General features: G+C 36.5%; 1 protein-coding gene across 1 annotated transcript in view; it reads left to right on the forward strand.

Annotated features, from left to right (window-relative positions):
• Positions 1 to 20,835, forward strand: part of LOC135215394 (neural-cadherin-like) — a 1,007,823-nt gene that overhangs the window by 367,618 nt on the left and 619,370 nt on the right. The window lies entirely within an intron of this gene.

Below are 20,835 nucleotides of genomic sequence, written 5' to 3' on the forward strand. Positions count from 1 at the left end.
AATATGGCAAATTTTTGTTTTAGCTGAGAAACGTGATGATAAATATGTGATTATTCCTGGGTGTATGATATTTGGGCTGAATTTTTGGGGTTTCACGAGCTGAATAGATGACATTGGGGTTATATATAACTCGGGTAATGTTGTGGGGAGTTATGATTTAACGGCAATTTTTTTTTGGGGGGGAATGATTTTTTTTGTGTGGGGTTATTAATTAAATGGAGGAAATATTTTTATCGCTGGAGTGGTGTTATTTTAGATGATGATATATATATATTATATATATATATATATATATATATATATATATATATATTTTATATATATATATATATATAAGGAGATGGTATTAATCCTTGGGGGTGACTTTCCTTTTTTTTTTTTGTGGCATATAATTATGGAATTGTGAGTTTATCGTAGTTTTTTATTCCGAATAGGTGATAATTTTTTATATAACTGGGCAGTATTGTTTTGGAAAGCTATGTCTTTGAGACAATCTTTGAGCACCTTGGTCATATCCTGGAGATAGTTCTGTGGAATGTGCTGATGTAGTTTCAGGATGGAAAATTTTTTTGAGAATCATGAGTTTCTGGCGTTGCGAGTCTGACTATGCTGCAGTTCGAAGCACCTGAGGTGTTCCCCTTTGGAATTGATTACTCGGGGATTTGCACTATTCTTGTAGATGGTGATTATGGCATTCCACAGGAATGTATCATGTAAGGGGATTCTTTTCCGGTCATTTCTGGTCGATGGGATTGCTGCGGCAGCAGATTCCGTAACGGTACATGTTCCATTTTGGGAAAGATATTGAATTATATATGTTTCTTTTTCTCTAATGTTGCTGTGTAATGGGGAAAAGTTCACTTGTTATTGTTGTTATTATCTTTTTTTTTTTTCCTTTTTCCTTTTTTTTCCCTTTTCTTATGAGAGATGTTGTAATTGGTGTTAAGCTCTAAATAGCATTTTTATTTTAGATAGGAGATATAATTTGTCGCGATATGTGAGTTAGATAGAAGGGGTGTTCGACATTATATTTTATGGAGGTTAGTTATATAAACAATAAAAGTTGTTTTTGCTGTTAGACTTTATGGGTTCTCTTTTGATAGCGTGTTGGTCAGATATGGGATTATTTGTGAGGATTCAGTGGGTAAAGATTATATTTTGTTTAGCGAGGAATTTTTAATATTTGACTAGTAGATTGAATATATTAATTAATGACGGATTTGTGGGATAAAGCAAGACTTTAGTTATTTTATGACCATGTAGACTTTTTAAATACGGACTCACAATGACTTTAGAGAATTCCCTACTCTACATGATGATGGCGATGGAGACGACTTCGTTCTACAGTACCAGAGGTCGAGTCAAGTCTACACACGAATGGCGTTTCTATGGACTGCCTTTGCATAGGATGAGATGTCTTTGATATATCGTCTCAGGATACGTTCTGGGATAAATCAGGAGTCTACAGTCTTCGATGAGGTGGGTGCGAGTAGCACTTGCATAGAAGTCACAAGATATTTCCTTGACAACGGGGTGGTGACCACGTTTCCTTCAGTAGAAAACTTTGAATCTACAGTTTCACGACGAGAGGGTGTTGGATACACTCACGAAGGTTGCAGATGCTGAATAATGGACCGTGCTGAGTTGTTCCGAGTTGGTTTATGCACTCGACCTGCGTCTACAACAATTCGCTCGTCCTACAGGGATCCCTGTTTGATGGTTCCTGCAGGGTTCTCTCGGATTTCTTCATGGTGCTTAGTCGGCGTGTCTACAACTCATCCACAAAAGTGTTTCATAAACACTTACATGGAAACCATGAGGTAGTTCGAATTCCACCTACAGTGGAGACCGTTACAGTCCCGCTGTAGGAGGATAGTGACGAAGATGAATTCTTCTTCGACAACCGTTATACTATACCAATATTAATGATCATGTTAGGTGCTATACTGATCACCATTTGTGCACTAGTTCTTAAACTTTTGTGCATTCGACGAAGCACAAGGGCTCCAGCAACGGAGGTAGCCCTAAGTCATGTGGTAAATTGATACATTGTGCATTAGTTGCTGATGTGGTGTGCGACAGGAGTGCACAGAGGACATAGGTGGCCAAGCCATCTTACAATTGTGTAATGTTAAGTGAAATCAATATTATGTCTTGCTTGGAGACAAGCTGAGCTGTAAGGGTAGCTTACTTGAGCGAAGGAATTTGAGTATGCAAGTGTTCTAACCGAGAGATCACTCGCCCTGTCCTCAAGCATGTACATTCGTTTGTACGGATGTTACAGGCCTAATAGTCAAAGGCACTTACGAAAGTCACATTCTTTTCGGTGAACACAAAGAGGTCAGATGGTACACGCCGAGTGTCGGGAGAGAAAGCCCCAACATTTTGTAAAACTTAGAAAACCGTTACCTTTGAAAAGAGAGAGAAGTGTGAAATACTCTCTTTACGTGGATACTTTGAAAAGAGTGATGTGTGAAGTGTATCTTTTATCCATTATTATCTTTATTACAGATGGGACCTATTCCATGGCTAATTTAGAGACGGGATTCTCTAGCCTGACTAATATAATGAACTTATTGACATTTTGGGTCTGGGAGTGAATTCTTAGTCAGGAGGGTAGAATGTTAACTTACTGGTTTCTTTATGGGCAGATTTGGGTTTTCTATCATTATGACTTGTTAATCATTTTGTTCTATTTTATATTCAACTGCTTTGGGTAATAGATAGTATATTTTTATACTTACGAGGTCTTAATAGCCTAACGACATGGTTGCGGACAGAGGGCACCATTGGCAGCAGGTAAGGGTTTCCAAATTGTGTAGTTTAATAAAGGGGGGTGGTAATATATATACTATATATCTATATCTATATATATATATATATATATATATATATATATATATATATATATATATCGAGCTACAGTGTCCTTTAATATCTAATTCGCTCTACCTCGGAATTAATATATTTTCATATATGCTTAACCGAAGGGGAATTTTTTTCTCGATATTAGACTTGCCTGAACCTGGGCGCCCCAACCCCAAATCCAGGAACGTCAGTGAAGCTTTTACCTACTACACCACCTATTATCGAGAAAAAAATTCCCCTTCGGTTAAGCATATATGAAAATATATTAATTCCGAGGTAGAGCAAATTAGATATTAAAGGACATTGTAGCTCGATATATGTATATGAATCACGGAAATGTGATATGACATATATGTATCAAATATCTATATATATATATTTAAAAATTAAATTATTATATATATAATATTATAAGATCATATGTATATATATAGATATATATATATATATGTGAGGCCTAGGGTTTTTGATTAATAATATATTGTCCATATGTTCCCTGTGACCTATGGAATGTGGAGAACAGTGCAGAGGTAACGACCTGAGAGTAGCTGATGAATGAGTTTCTGGGGGTGGCGTGAGATAAAAGTGCTTAGTTCGACAAGTCAATGTACTGAGTTTATTAACTCTTCTCAAAGTGCCTTTGTGAAACTGGATGCAACTAGAATTGCGAGGTGCTAACGAACTGTGCGTTCGTATGTGCGTGTGCGCCTCTTTCTGTTAAAAGAGTGTCATACCCAAGCCTATGGGAGGATTTTGACAGAGGGGCCTCAAGTCACAGGCAAGATGCCGTGGCATTCGCCGGGAGTTTTTTATTAACTGTGTTTATAGTGGTCCGGCTGCTTGGGTGAGTGTTGAGTTACTTTAGCCAAAGAGTGGCTTGTTATCTGTTTGACATTTTTTGTGATGATATCCAATATTTAACCTCTGTCTGTTAAACTTGTGTGTGTATTTACCGGGATGTGTTCTGTATCTTTGAAACAGACGATTCTGGCAGTTCCCAGATGGGTGTAGACTTTTTGGTGACTAATGATTACTATCAGACATTGTACTATTCGGGTTTTTTTGAGTTAGTCTGTAAGACTTGATTATCCATTATTTATTCGTTGTTAATAAACGTTAATGTTATGACGCAACTCTCTCATTTTCATTACCTGTTAGAATGGAGAGATTCCTTGGAGAGAGAGAGAGAGAGAGAGAGAGAGAGAGAGAGAGGGATTGCCGAGATAGAGAGAGAGAGAGGCTGTGTGTAATGCTGTGTGTGGGTTTGCCTTCCGTTTCGTGTCTCACGCTTACCTAATGAATAATGGGGGGGGGGGGTGGGGGGGAATCCCCCCATTAACATATATATATATATATATATATATATATATATATATATATATATATATATATATATAATATATAAAACAGAGGTGAACTACTGATGACATGAGGAAAAGTTGCTATATTGAGATTCTCTTCCTAGTAACCATCAATATCTCTTACTGTCCACTGTCCACCTCTTACAATGGTATAGGACTGCATCAGTTTGTATGTCTTTTCTTACGACTGTTATACGTAAGCATTGTGGTTCTTTTTCCCCTTCTCGTCTGAGTGATATCTAGTAGATTTTGGTTCTTCTTCAGAATAAGGGAGATGACTCAAACGGACTGAGTTAACTTAACAACTTTATTTTTTAGCTCCATCACTGGAGTATAGGAAGGATTGGTCGGATGACCGCTCAGTTGAGAAATCTAAGTTGAACTGAAATATAGGAGGATCACGTCGATGGCGTAACACTAGCTAGCTATCTCAGCGTTTTACATAATAACAAGAATAAAATGAACACGTAGCCATACGGCTCGGAAGTCATGTGTTTCCGCTACAGGTGAATAGGTCAACCGCTTCCCATGGAAGGTGTTGTGACCTGTTTACAAGACATAGTAAATGTTTGTTCATGCAAATGCAAACCAGGCTACTGCAAGCATTGCATAGCATGGTCTAGTTTCACGTCCTATTATGGCGCTGCGGTTACACTCCTAATTCGCCAATGACCCCTTGGGTCATGGGTTTTATTTACAGATATGGAATTTATCTGTTTACAAAATGTAATATATTACATATCCACTACACGGAACTGAACTATTTCTCTCAGACCGATGTGGGAGCAAATAATGTACTTACGTTTAACAAGCAGGTGTGGGCGAACACTCGAACACATGCGTGATCACAATGATAATACCGTGAGTAGTATTCTTGGCGTGATTAGTGTTCTTATTTTAAACCATTTCTGATGATGTTAATTAAATTTCCTTCTCCTTGATTTCCCATGGGAAAGTCGATTTCTTTTGAAACCATTATCCCAAACTCTAGACAGCAAATGCTGATGAGGTATGAGCTGCGTCCTTCTTTTCCGAGAATTCTTTTATTTATGTACGTGTGGATTTCCATGCCACTGAGGCACAGATTGTTTCCAACATTGACTGGTAAAATGTTCTTTGCAACATGTACCGAGGACAATGTATACTAACTTTAGTTTACTGTCAATTTTTGCGTTTCAGCGCTGAATGGCCTTAGTTGCCCCCGTGCTTGGCATGTGTGCCTGAAAAAAAATCTATAAATCTTTTTGTTTACTACAGCTGTTCATATTTAATTCCTCTGTGATGACGTCAAAGAGAAATCGTAAATATAAACAGCACGTTCGATCTCTTTATCAGTATGTTTCGCTTCTTGTTTGTTTGTTTGTTTGTATGGTGTTTGGTTGGCCTTCAAAGTCATATATAGATGTTCAGAGAAGAACAATCCTGTGAATAGGAATGAACTTTGAAACATGTCTCGGAGAAAAGGGAGAGGATATATATATATATATATATATATATATATACATATATATATATATATATATATATATATATATATAGAGAGAGAGAGAGAGAGAGAGAGAGAGAGAGAGAGAGAGAGGAGAGAGAGACTTCCTTTTAATATAACTTGAATTTCATATTCATCGGTAATAGTGCATGCCTTGTATCCCTGACAAACCAGGAACACAAACAAACGAAAATCAACAACACCATATAGCAAGCGAATTCCCACGGAAGTGTAAACACCTCTTCACGAGGAATAGATAATATTGGATGAGACTGACCCTATGAAAGGGTCTTGATATTTATACGTTGGTATATTGCCCTTTCCGTAAGCCCAGAACGCAAAGCCGCTCTTACTTCAGTGCTGCTGCTGCTTCTAGCTGACAAGAAGTGGCAATTTTTGATATTCTGGGAATCTTGCCGACACTATTGAAAAAAAAAAAAAAAAAAAAAAAAAAACTTTCGAAAGCTAAAATTTTTTTTTATCTTGGCAGGCAGGTTAAAAGACGGGAAGAGAGAGAGAGAGAGAGAGAGAGAGAGAGAGAGAGAGAGAGAGAGAGAGAGAGAGAGAGAGAGTAGAGAGAGAGAGAGAAGATGAGAGAAGGGTTGTTTTTCGTATCTTAAAAAAAAAAAGATTCTTGAACATCTATTATTTTGACAGACCATAGAAACCAAGGAAGATAAAAGGATTGTTTAGAAAGCTGAATAAAAAGATTTCATCTTGGCAGGCAGGTTGAAAGACGGGAATAGAGAGAGAGAGAGAGAGAGAAGAGCGTTTTTCGTATCTTTAAAAAGAAAAAAAAATTCTTGAACACCTGTTATTTTATCAGACCATTAGAAGTTGAAGTGGTTTTTACTAGAGTTGTAATGATGACACTTTGAGCAACAGTAGTGGAACACATCTACTATCTAATGGCGTGATACAATTTTGATTTTCATGTATATAAATATATATTATATATAATTTACATTTCTAGTTCATCTCCTTAATGGAGGATAGTGGCGCCAGAAGGTTACACCTGCTAGTTACTCAGGAAGTCTTTAAAGGTGACGTTGTAACCCCAACGCACCTCCCCCCCCTCATTTTTGTTTAAAGCCCAGGCGACGAAAGAGTGTATGTTCAACCTAGTGTTTTTTTCATTATTTACTGTACTTTTTCAACTGCAATTTCATACACACGAATGGCTTTCTTCTGGGCGACATATTTGCTCTAGGGCAGTTCTTTATTAAAAGTTACCTTCATATGTTGATGTGGTCTATTTACTATTATCACGAGTGTCATTGATTACCCGGGGGCTGCATTAGCTGTGAAACCCAAACTCTGTCTCTCTTAACCCTTTTTTTTTCTCTCGAGAAATGAAAATACACATCACTCTGTTGTCGTGGTTGTTTGCTGAGTCCACAGTGGTGATCATTAAGAACAATCAAAGCAGTAAACAGTTGCTTTTGGCCTTTCAACAAAAAAATACAAACTGCAAATATACACACACAACGCACACAACCACATGCAAAGAGAGGGATAGTATTTTGTTGTCTGACAATGTACGTAACTTTACAAGAATAAAGCTCTCTCTCTCTCTCTCTCTCTCTCTCTCTCTCTCTCTCTCTCTCTCTCAAGAAACAGAATCAGAAATAACAATAGTGTAAGAACTCAGGTAGCAGCTTCCAGGGCCGAGGTTCTCATTCAAGAATGATAACATCAACCGCTTGAAAGGACTTGATGTTTACGCCAGCATATGTGAAACGTCGTAAGCTCCGAATACAGTGACGATAAGAAAAGAATTCGATGCTTCCTCCCTTTGACAGTAAGTGACTCTTCAGGGATTTAGGAAGCCTTCCAGACCAAAAGAGAGGGAAGGAAGGATTCGGAGAGAGATATGTTCTGCTTTGAATACTGGAAGCAAGTCCAATTCTCGGAGAACTCTGGGCATTGAAGGAGAATCAGCAAAGCAGTGGACATGAACTGATATTGCATTCAGTCCGTGGAGATAGTGACTGTCGTGTATATCCGATTAAATCATAAGCATAGACGATAAGGCGGCCCTGACAACGTTTGATCTTAAGACTGATGAGTTGAGAACCAGTGGTCGTAACCATAGTTTTTTTTTTTTTTTTTTTTTTTTTTTTTTTTTTTCGATGTCTGTAGGTTTTAACTACATGTTTTATGATTTTGGTCAAATAAAAAATTAAAAACAGGACGTAAAGGTTAACAAATAAGTGTATAAATAATTAATATCTTAATTGACATTAAACCAACTGTGGTATTTTAAATAGAAGTAAAATATATATTGAAATTGTTTATTTTTGTAGAAAGGTAAATTTTGTATCTTATTACAATTTTCTTTTAACCCTGAAGAAATATTTGTAGCTCATCCACAGCTTGAAGATTTCTACTGTCTCGAAAATAAGCTTTCGTTTTGAGAACACTAGAGTATGAAATCCCTCCTCCTCTCAAAGGCTCCAGTAGAGAATTAACACTCCACTGCCAAGTGGTGTACGGTCAAAGGGACGAAGTGAAACTCTGGGAATAAACGACATTCAAAAGAGATTGAGGAAACCCCAGTGCTGGTATTTCTGAATGATTCACACAGCAAATAGAAGCTTCACATCTTGGCATAATGCTGTTCTGTCTTGAGGTGGTATGATTTTGTAACTCTCAAGTTTTCAGTACATTCAAGTTTACTGCTAATCTAACTCGCAGGAGATTTTCCAGGCTCCTTACTATTTTCACTATTTTCGTGATACTTGCAAAGTATACCTAGATTTGAGAGACATTTCGCGTCTGCCTGCACTTTTCTTCACAGTATATTTTCGTTAATTTCTTTGACTGGTTAATAAGGTTTTTGTATAAGTAAAAAAACCGTACAAATTTAAGGCTGGTTTTATCTAATCAGTATTTGACATTTCAGTCCTAGTGAAGTTGTATAGTGACGGTTTTTCATTAAAAAGGATATTAATATGACTGTTAATCGTAAGATTAATAGTCGTAATTAACTCGATTGACAACGTTTGCCTTTGTTTTATTGAAGAACTGTAAGGCAGCTTGACATTTTGTGTAACAGAAAGATAACCAAACGTTGTCCACATCTACTGAGGATATGAGATGCAAGCACATTCGCCCCTGTCCTCCAAAATAGGTGAAATTTTTTACACCTGGTCGCTCTTGCAACTTGTAAGTTACGTGCACAGGGATTATCATTATATACATATATACTATATATATATATATATATATCATAATATATATAGATATATATATATATATATATATATATATATCCTCTCATGTATGTCAATAAAAGGTACGGTCAAATTCATGCAGAGCTTGTAATACTGGTTGATTTTGCATATATTAAGCATAATGAATTTTCATTTCAGTTTTCACCTCTCTCTCTCTCTCTCTCTCTCTCTCTCTCTCTCTCTCTCTCTCTCTCTCTCTCTCTCTCTCATATCAGGTGCATAAATTTGAGCCATTGTTTTTGGGAAAAGCAATTTTATCATTCATAACTAGCAAATTATGCAAAGTTAGGTTGGACTATTTGTAATTCCAGCCAATCTTTTCCTTTGGAAAACTAACTGAATAAAGTAATGCATCAGTGAACCTTACATTATTTTGCTTTAAATGCCATAGTTTTATCTCACTGACTTCTTTACTTCATAACTTGAGTTACTATCGATAGTTCGTTTCTATATCTTGGAGTTCTAAGTTCAAAGATCGTTTGTTAGTCCTTAAAATTGGTCCAAGTTTATTCGCTTCTGTGATTCAGGTGAGTTGGATATCTCATTGACCTGGAGTTTAGAGACATTTAGAACAGAGCGGTTTAAGATTGGTAGATACTTAGTAGAGTGTAATTATGTTGAGATAGTAACTATTTGACGATTGGTTCTTCTGTCTTTGTCTCGCTTTGATTACATTTTCATTTACTCTTGCCAGACATTCTTTCAGGGAAAATTATAGCCGATTATTCCATTTTTCTTTTCCCCTCTCTTCCACACGCTCTTTGTAGGGCGAATAATCCTTGATACCCTTTTTAAAAGAATTGTCACACTACACATATATCAGGAAGGGAGTAGCTACCTTCCACCCCTTAACATCTAAATCCTCGAAAAGTTAAGTATACCTTAGTTTAACCAGACTACTGAGCTGATTAACAGCTCTCCTAGGGGCTGACTTGAAGGATTAGATATTTTTACGTGGATAGGAGCCAATTGGTTACTTAGTAACGGGACCTTACTTTATTGTGGGATCCGAACCACATTATCTCGAGAAATGAATTTCTAATCATCAGAAATGAATTCCTCTGGTTCCACGTTGGTACAGCGGGGACACGAACTCGGACTACCAAATCGGTAGGCGAGCACGTAACCCCACTCGTCCAACGAGGGACTCCACATCCTCGAATACCTCATACTACATCATTGCTACATTTAGTGTAGTTTCGGAAGGTCTTCGTCACCAGTGGTCATTTTACGCAAAAGACGAGATGTCTTAATGGTCGAGAGAGTATGAAACTGATGACCTCTGGCATTAGTCAAATCTCTTAGGTGCCAACCCGCATTTCTTGTCTGTTTCCACCTTCGTATATAATTAGTCAAGTAAAGATGTATATTTGATACTCTAAATATGTATCACTTCCTCTCCTTTGCACTGAACCACATTTTAGCTAATGTATAGCATAAGTTTTGATTAACAAATATTTGTGTTCTCCGGTATTTGAAGCTGTTATTTTTGCATTCCGCTTGACGAGTCAACCTCTCTCTCTCTCTCTCTCTCTCTCTCTCTCTCTCTCTCTTCTCTCTCTCTCTCTCTCCCCCCCACCAGGTCCCCCAAGACCAGGAAGAAATCTTTTGTTGTCAGAGACGTTCGCTCTCCTTAAAGCCTCCAATCCAATCCGTCGTGAGGCTTGGTAATTCATAAGGTTTTAAACTAAGACCTCGTATGATTTTTTTTATACCATACACACACACACACACACACACACACACATATATATATATATATATATATATATATATAAGTATATATATATATATTGTGTGTGTGTGTGTGCGTTTTCTGACGCACCCGGCATATATAAAAAACCATTCTTGGATCTCCAATTTACGTAGAAATAGAGTACTGCAAATATTTCATCCAAGGGAGATGCAAATCATCGTACGAAAGGAATTTTTTTGGGTTTTTCCATTTGCAGTAATCCATTCGTTTCATGGAAGCTTTGTACCGTACGAAGTGTAATATATATTAATGAGGATTATTTTGCTTTGGTAACGCATTTTTTCGTTTAAACTCCCAGTGCAATGCATAGGATATGTTGTTGATAATCCGTAAAACAGCGGAAATGAAACTTACACAGGGGAAGTCAGTAGACACGTAATGAAATATCTTCGTGAGCATTTGTAGCATATTAATGATTACTGAGCAATTTATATGTAAAATAGAGTCGTAATTCTCATGTAATATACCCGAGCTTATGTCGGCAAATTCAAGAATTAATTGGATTGGGATAGACTGGTCTGAAACAAAACACGTAAAATATTTATGCCTCTTTGGAAGAACCACTTTCTGTATTCTCTGCTCTTTTTGCTTTATTATGTAATTGGAACTGAATAATTGGATGGGTTGCATGCACCTGTAAATGTGCATTCAGTGAAATACTAAACTCTGATTTTTAACTGTTTACCGGGGTTTTGAAATCGAAGTTCTTACTAAAGGCATGTGGATTCCAAGGTATATGTTCAAAATATGGATATGCACATATAACATTAAATCTGTAATATATATATATATATATAATATATATATATAATATATATATATATATATATATATATATATATATATATATATATATTGGAGACGTTTCGCACATACAAAGTGCACCTTCAGTCTGTTGAGATAAAAAATATATACATATTAACATTAAATAAAAGCAGGATTCTTAATTTAACAATTAAAAATTAATGCAAGACTAAAATTAACTTAAAATTTACAAAAAGGATTAAAAGTTAATGACAAGCAAAATGAAGTTAAAAGTATAAATCACAAACAAATTCCAAGGCGCAACCAACAGTTAGCTGAGAAGGAAGGAGGCAAGAAGTTAAAAAGTTGACTATGCCAGATAAAGAGAAGATGAATCTCCACTATTCAATGAGGGAACAAGACGTTTAATATATAATGACTCTAGAGTGGTTAGGTAATCAGAGTCTCTAAATATGCATAAAATAGAGAAGTGTGGTTTCTTCACCTCTATCTTACAATTGATAGCGTGATTTTTTATATTTGAGTGTTCAGGCCTACTTAATTTTTGACCCGTACTAAAACTAAAGCCCATGTGACTATAGTTTCTCATCTGCAGCAACCTCCTAGTCGATCAAACGTAAATTCCGGGCACGTAAATTTGTATACTACGTTGGATCGCATGAAACAACACTTCTCTATTTTAGGCTCAGTTAAAGACTCTGATTACGTAACCACTCCAGAGTCATTATATATTAAACGTTTTGTTCCCTCATTGAATAGTGGAGATTCATCTTCTCCGTTTTATCTGGCATAGTCAACTTTTTAACTTCTTGCCCAAGTCTAGTCATTTTACCTCCTTCTTTCTCAGCTAACGGTTGGTTGCGCATTGGTATTTGTTTTTTATCTATACATTTATACTTTTTACTTCATTTTACTTGTCATTAACTTTTAATCCATTTTGTATATTTCAAGTTAATTTTAGTCTTGCATTAATTTTTAATTGTTAAATTAAAAATCCTGCTTTTATTTAATGTTATTATGTATATGTTTTTTTATCTCAACTGACTGAAGATGCACATTGTATGTGCGAAACGTCTCTAATAAATGTTCTTCTGAGGTGGTTGTCTGCGGTTTCCTGAATTGATTATATATATATATATATATATATATATATATATATATATAGATATATATATATATATTATACATTCAATGGCTGTTAAATGAGAGGGTGACCTATTTCCAAGTATTTTTACAAGCTATTATATATGAAAATAAAAGAAGAATCTCTCTCTCTCCTCCCAATTGGGGATGTAAGAGTTATATCGGGGTAGAAAAATGTATCCAGCAATTTGATCACTGCTTCAGCAATGTTAAAAGATTGACTGGATTTCTGTGGCAGCCGGGTACATCTCAAAGAGCAGAAATGTATCCATCTTTCTTCGGCTAAGAGTTGTTTTCGTTTCGTGTATAAGATAGCATCGCTCGTGAAAAACTTGGCATCCTTATAATTTAAGATATTAAGTGACAAATATCTCGTCAGAATCGAATTCAATTTGGTATAACTATATGATAAGCGCCCTTACGCTGAGCAGGTGAAATTTACATTAATTCGAAATCGACCTACCTTAGTCGGTTCTGCTTAGCGCTATGCTTTTCATACGTTCACACATATCTATGTGTATAAAAGGCAATTTCTGTCTGTCTGTTTTTTCGTTATGCACGCCCAGACTATGAAAGCTAGGGCTACCAAATTTTTACCATATAGTTCCCCCTCCCCCAGGAAGGTTTTAGTCAAAATCCGAAATTCGAGGGTCGTTTCTAAGGGAGCATTAACCCCTCTTTTTCATACCCCCGCATTTTTTTTTATAACTCTCCGAGTTGATAGCAAACTCTTGGGATTTTTCAAACCTTCTTTGACACTGTACAAACAATGTAATACCTCTACGGATTTTTCAAACCTTCTTTGACTGTTCAAACAATGTAATACCTCTACGGATTTTTCAAACCGTCTTACTAGCTCGACAGGTTCCCAAGTGATTACTTATTCTGGAAGTGACTGCATAATCCGCCCTGTAGGGGTTGTCATCACGGACGGCTTGTTCCTCTTAACCCGAGCAATGCCGGGTTACAGCAGCTAATTATATAATATATATATATATATATATATATATATATATATATATATATATATATATATATATATATATATATATATATATATATATATCCACAGGTGAAAAATGAGAGGCAGTATGTAGGTCCTGACCGGTTTCGACATTATTTCCAAGCCATTGACGAAGGACTTATACATAGTATTAGAAGTCACAAATATATATATTACAGAGACAGTACTGACGAACATACACACAACCGTTTGAGACTGTAGATCCACCCACAGGCAGGTGTCAAGGTAGGAGTGGCTTTCAAAAATGCAACCGGATCTCGTTGTATGTAAGTCACAACAAGATCCAACTTTGTAACTTCCAAAAATGTTAAAAAATAAACCCCTTTCGTATATCTGTAGAACTAATGTCACATATTCGCCTGGATTCTTGTTCATATTTCATAAAATGTTGCATGAGGATAACTTTTGATTTTAAAAATATCTTGTTTGTTTTAGTGGTACAAGTATTGTGTAAACCGAATTGTATCTTCCTCGTGATGCTTGTCTTTGGAAACCCCTCTTTCTGGATGAGTTGCCAACCACGTTTGTCATTTAGATGACATGGAATATTATTTGAAGTAATGTTTTTCCAATACTCTCAGTAACTTATTTTGCTTCCCCTTCCACTCTGTTTAATATTTCACAGAAGTATTTAAAAACTTTTTTTTTGCCAGTGTTAAAATCTTGCTTTGTAGTCCATAAAACATATGAATGTTATTCATAAACAATGCATATTTAGTCATAGTTAAAGTTCCTCGCTGGACGAGTGGTTTTCATGCTCGGCTGCCAATCCGGTGGTCAGAAGTTCGAATCCCGGCTCGGCCAACGCGGAATCAGAGGAATTTATTTCTAGTGATAGAAATTCATTTCTCGATATAGTGTGGTTCGGATCCCACAGTAAGCTGTAGGTCCCGTAGGTACTGTGACTTGGTAAATGTTTGCGGTCTTTCAATACTCTTTCTAGTTTTTTCAAACCGTCCACACTTCTTTAATATCCGCCCTCAGATCTTAAAAACTACTGAGGCTAGAGGATTGCAAATTGGTACGTTGATCATCCACCCTCTAGTCATCAGTCATGCCAAATTGCAGCCCGCTAGCATAAATAGTTTTATTTTATGTAAGGTTAATGTTAGCCATAATCATGCTTCTGGCAACGTTATAGGCCTGGCCCTCACTTGGCTTTGGTTAGAGTTTCATGGGCCGCAGCTCATACAGCATTATACCAAGACCACTGAAAGATAGATCTATTTTCTGTGGCCTTGGTTGTACGATATACAAGGAACTCGATTGGGCGCGTTTTTTGCTGTTTCTTGTGAAAAAACTTATATAATGTTTGTTTATAATTCTGTCAATTACTTAGGATATCAATGTGTAGTTAGTGTTCCAAAGGGTCTTTTCACAAACACACACACACACACACACATTTTCCCTTCCACCCATTGATGTATACTTTTCATGTTCTGAAGTTGAACTATATCTTTTATTGTACCCTGCAGTATGTTGTTGATTTTTGTCATTCATTCGAATAAGCAGAGAGAATAGAGAGAATAAGATATGACTACGTTCGGTTCGTAATCCTTCTGGGAAGAGGAGAAAAAGATCTTGCTTCTTCAGATGGATTAGCTGCTTTGGACGAGGGGATAATGATAAAGAAAAAATGCGTTGCATTTGCATCACGAACATTATTACAAGCGAAAGACTTTCAAAGAGATCTTTATCTGCGTGGATGATATCCGTGGAATATTGTACGCACACATAAGGTATAAAAGAAGTGTATACAAATATTGAAATATGCATGTAGTGTCTCAAGTCCTTTAACTTGATATACTCGTGAAAAGTCCCGCGAAGGACGACAAACTGAGTTTATCCGGAACGGTAATGGGATTTCTTTCCAGGAGACACTACTTCAGTAAATAATACATTGGGTTTTATATTGAAACAGTGGGACGGGTAATCATCATAAGAAGACTTACAGAAATCAAATTGATATTTATGTTTGGGAAATCTTGAAGCAGTTGTCAAGGTGACCGCTTACCTTTTGTATAACTTGTCAGAATCATGTATCAGATTCATATGAAGTTTTACCAAGATGTTATTAAGTGCATCATTTTGCATCATAAATTTATCAATCTTCATAAATGGATGGCAGTTTCAAAATTGTCAAGAACATTGATTCCTTTGTTTTAATGATTTATAATGGTCTATTAAGGAATCTTAAAATTAGCCAACGATATTTCGAGTAAATATCATTTTTGCAGTTTCATAAATAAATATTTTTGAATTCTTCGTAAATGAATGGCAGTTTCATAATTTGCAAGATGATTTATTATTGTCCATTAAGAAATCTTGAAATAAGCCAACGATATTCCAAGTAAATATAATTTTGTAGTATCATAAATAAATATTTTAAATAACCTTCCTCATATTTCATTGATCTAATAAGACGATCCCTTGAACAGTTTCTTAACCAGATTAAGTGCAAATACTACTTAGTTAATTCGTGATAGCAAGGCATTATTATTGTTTTATTCATCCATATTTATTTGTTCAGATACTCACTGTTCGACTTAATCATTGTTTCCATCGTGGCTCGAGGGTAGAGAAGTGTTCCGCTGTAAGGTCAAGGAAAAAGGACTTTTGGGGCCGGTGGGCCGGTGGTGGAAAAGGGGGGGGGGGGGTGGGGGGGGGGGGGGGGGGGGGGGGGGGTTGTTACGCAATCTTTCTGTATGTGAAGCTTTCGGTCACGGAATCATGATAGGGAACGATGCCCAGTGTATATTATCCGTTCATTAACAATACCAAGCATCTCACCCAAGTAATAATAATAATAATAATAATAATAATAATCATACTATAATGGGCGTAATGTCTGTCTGTCTGTCATTCAATCACGGCCAAACGGCTGGTCAGATGGGCATGAAACTTGGCAGGATTATGGTGGGGACCCCTAAGATGGTTTGTAACGGGGTTTCATCCAACCTACCCCCCTCCTTTGTAGGGGGTGGGGGTGAGAAGGGATTCCCTGAAACGGATCTGTTTCTGGCCGTGGAACGAGGGTGATTATTCCTGTAGACTTAGTTACTTTACGATTTTTCATACATAATTTCTGTACAACTTCCCCGGAGAAAGTCGCGAATATTTCAGCTCGGACACAATAGAAGATGAAAATTATCATCAATATCCGCAAGATTTTTTGAATAACTTAAATCCATCGGGACTGCCAGTGCACAAAATAACATTGAAGAAGTACTGCCCGGTAGTGTTGCTTCGGAATTTCGATCCTGCCAATGGACATAATAAAAAGGAAACTGACAAGTTCCTACTTTCTACTCTTTTTTGGAAAAGACAGGATCATAAGAGCATTTATCAGTAGCCATAACGCACTGACATACAAGTTGCATCTTTGCAGTAACATAATGAAAAGAAATATACTTTATTATTCGTATCACTGTGCAAAGTAATTGACACAGAAACGAACCAATCAAGATTCCTGTTCCGTTAAATGAAAGTCACCGACAAGAGAGAGAGAGAGAGAGAGAAGAGAGAGAGAGAGAGAGAGAGAGAGAGAGAGCCATTTAACGACATTAATGTACTACAATTTTATAATTTTATCTTGCTATCGAAAAATGAGAGAGAGAAAGAGAGAGGAGATAATTTGTGATTTGAGAGCTAAGTAATCCGATAATCCCATCACCGTCTTCGTTACTTGACTTACATTGAGAGAGAGAGAGAGAGAGAGAGAGAGAATGAATATCATTAAAAGAGGGGAAACAACAATGAATAAGAATTTCTCTGCGTTCAGTGATCGTCCCTTTAATCACATTACTAGAGAGAGAGAGAGAGAGAGAGAGAGAGAGAGAGAGAGAGAGAGAGAGACTGAGACTGACTATTCGTGTAATTGCCCGTATTTTAATATTGCTGAAACAAATAGTACATATAAATTTTTCGCCTCTGCACCCTTATTTTATCACCCATCGTAGATGGGTAAGTTTGCTAGTAATAATAATAATAATAATAATAATAATAATAATAATAATAATAATAATAATAATAATGAACCAAACAAAAACTTCTTTCAGTTTTCTTCTGAAGATTGAAAAAGAAACCCCCAAAATTACTGCGTATACGTGGTTACTTATAAGTATTTACATTTTATTTTAATCAACACTCGAGTACTTTTGAAAAAGGGCCGTAGATAGGGCCTGAAAGTACTCGAGTGTCGAGTAAAATAAAATGTAGATACTTATAAGTAAACACGTTACACTCAGTTAATTTTGAGGATTTCTTTTTCAACAATAGTAATAATAATATTTTTTTTGTCTCGCTGAGTGTCCTCATAGCAGATTAGTCCAAATAATTTAGCATTCTATTACTGTCAAGTTACTCCCATACTAACCACCGACGATTTTGCACTTTGGTTGCCCTATAGGAACTTGGCCATGGGCCCTTTTAGCGTTCAGATTAGAGTCCATTTCGACCATGTACCTTTGATAAGCACGCAAGTATATTATATACAACTGTAATACGGCTAGACGGGCCTTGGTTGACGTACTCCTTAAATATTAACGTTGTTTTAGGACCCAAAAGAATGCAAATTTTTATTTAGATATAATTCTCATTCAGAACGATATTGGTTGCACCTGATTTCTGCAGTTCAGGAATCAAAACCACCTGTAATGTCAGTAAATTTTCATTAAGGATAGAAGTGTAATGGTATTAGGACAATAGGGACAAAAATAAAAATATTAAAAATAAAAATACTAGAAAAAAATAATAAAAATAAAGATACTAGAAAAGAAATAGTCACGGAGGCTGATATCCATCCTCCACGAATTAATAAAAAAAAAATAGGAAAAGCAGAAGTGTGAAAATTAAACCGTCTATATCTAAGCTATCAAAAGTCCCTCTTGTTGATAATACTTAATCATGATATTGGGAGCCGAAGCCCATTTTGTTGAGATGCAGCGAAGGAAACTCCCTTCCAGATGCCTGTGGAAGTCTCTGTCACTCGTTCCTCTACAAAACTTGAGACAATTTGATGCAAACAGCCTGCTGTACTGTTCACGGGTGTGAATTATGGAGTATTATTGTTATAACCAACGACGAAGATTATGTTACACCAAAATAATGAAATAGTTCGATTCTTGCACGGCCGTTGCGGAATCAGAGAAATGTATTTCTGGTGCTTAGAAATTAATTTCTCGATATAATGTAGTTCGGATCCCACAATATAAGCTGTAGGTCCCGTTGCTAGGTGACCAATTGATTCCTAGCCATGTACAAATATCTAATCCTTCTGGCCAGCCCTAAGAGAGCTGTCAGTCACCTCAGTGGTCTGGTAAAACTAAGGTATACTTATAAGTGAGACGTACTTTACAACCTTAGACGTGTTTCATACTGGGACTCGGTAGACTTTTTTTTTTTTTTTTTCCAAACGATAACAATTGTTAATCTGAATAATTCGTTGATTTTTTTTTCTGTGTGGCGGTTAACTTCAGCATTTGGTTGAAAAGACCTGAGCGACTGAGTATTTATTACCTTAATTACTTTGCTTTCCGGTACCGAAATCGTCATTATTCTCTCTTTTTTACATTTTTTTCTGATTCTTTATCTAAACAATTTCCCCATAAAAAAAAACAGAAGGAACATATAATTGCAAAATGTCATCCTGCATTTTCCTCTGTCATCCTTTTGAACTGTTTTGCATTGTTAATTTGGAGTGCAGAATTTTCCATCGTCCCTCTTTTACCAATAAGGATCAAAGGTAATGAGTGGGATTAGCGTTATTGTGTCATGATCGCTCAGTCAGATTGGCGTATTGGGTTTTGATCAATTCTTTGGCTATGGATAGTCGGTTTCTATTAGGTCATTGTCCCCTGTCAGTGCATCTCAATAGGCATTACTTAAAGTTCCTGGTAACGACCCTTTGGACCCTAGCTGCAACCCCTTTCATTCCTTATACTGTACTTCTGTTCATATATTCTCTTCTTTCCATCGTCTCTTAACAATTGATCCACAGTGCAACTACTTTGAGGTTTTCCTCCTGTCACACCTTTCAAACTTTTTAAGTAGTACATCGTAGATTAACAGCTCTCCTAGGGGCTAGCCCGAAGGATTAGATATTTTTTACGTGGCTAGGAACCAATTGGTTACTTAGCAACGGGACCCACTACGGCTTATTGTGGGATCCGAACCACAACGAGAAATGAATTTCAATCACCAGAAATAAATTCCTCTTGATTCCGCATTGACAGAGGTAGGAATTGAACCAGGACCAATAGATTGGTAGTCGAGCATGTAACCGATCCGTACAACGAGGAACTCGTTCAAACCCTTTTACTTTTAATTTCTGTCTCAGGTTGAATGACCTCGTAGGTCCCAGCGGTTGGCCTTTGACCTAAGTCCTATATTATGTTCTGTCCCATAAGGTCATTAGTTTGCAATTAAGCTCAGCTATTAAAGAGAAATTGGAATTTGAATATGGAAGGAGTATTTATTTATGCTGTCGTATTGGTGAACACAAAAACATCTAAACTGGATTTTAATAACTTTACCTTTAAATGGGAGCTTTGAGGTTAAAAATGAGAATAACTGTAAATGACAAGAGGAGGGTAGATAGTGATACTGAAAAAGTAGAGATAAAGATGAAAGGTTGAATTTTATATGAAAGTGAAGATAACACTGATGTAGAAGATAATAGAGAAGGCAAAGTATAGATAGAATTTAAGGTGAGATTCAAGATTTTCCATGCTCGAGACATTTTTGTTGATCCACAAAGTGTGTCAGTCCCACACAGTGAAGGGATGAATAAACCATTCAACTGCCAGCACAAGTTCCAGCTCTACCCCGTTGGATCTTCATACCCGTCTCATTTCTTTCCAAACCAAGTCCGGTATTGCACTTGGTTAGTTATGTCAGGAAGACGTAGGAAGCTGTCCCCTTGATTTCGTATGAGTAGACTGCTGCTCTCATATCTACAGTCTTATATAACCATATCTGATCTAATAATGAACTGCCGAGGTGGAAATGTCGTTTTTTGGGTCATATATGTTACCTCTTCGGTTTAACTTTTAATTTATTCCTTTGGATTTAACTTTTCATTTATTCCTTTGGGTTGACAGTTCCTGCACCCCGACCCTACCTCTTTCTCTGTTGTAACTCGTGATGTATTTATATCTGCCCAAAGATTGTCATTCATTTCGTAATTTGTGGGAGTT

The sequence above is a fragment of the Macrobrachium nipponense genome, chromosome 5, assembly GCF_015104395.2.
Source record: "Macrobrachium nipponense isolate FS-2020 chromosome 5, ASM1510439v2, whole genome shotgun sequence".
NCBI lineage: Eukaryota > Metazoa > Arthropoda > Malacostraca > Decapoda > Palaemonidae > Macrobrachium > Macrobrachium nipponense.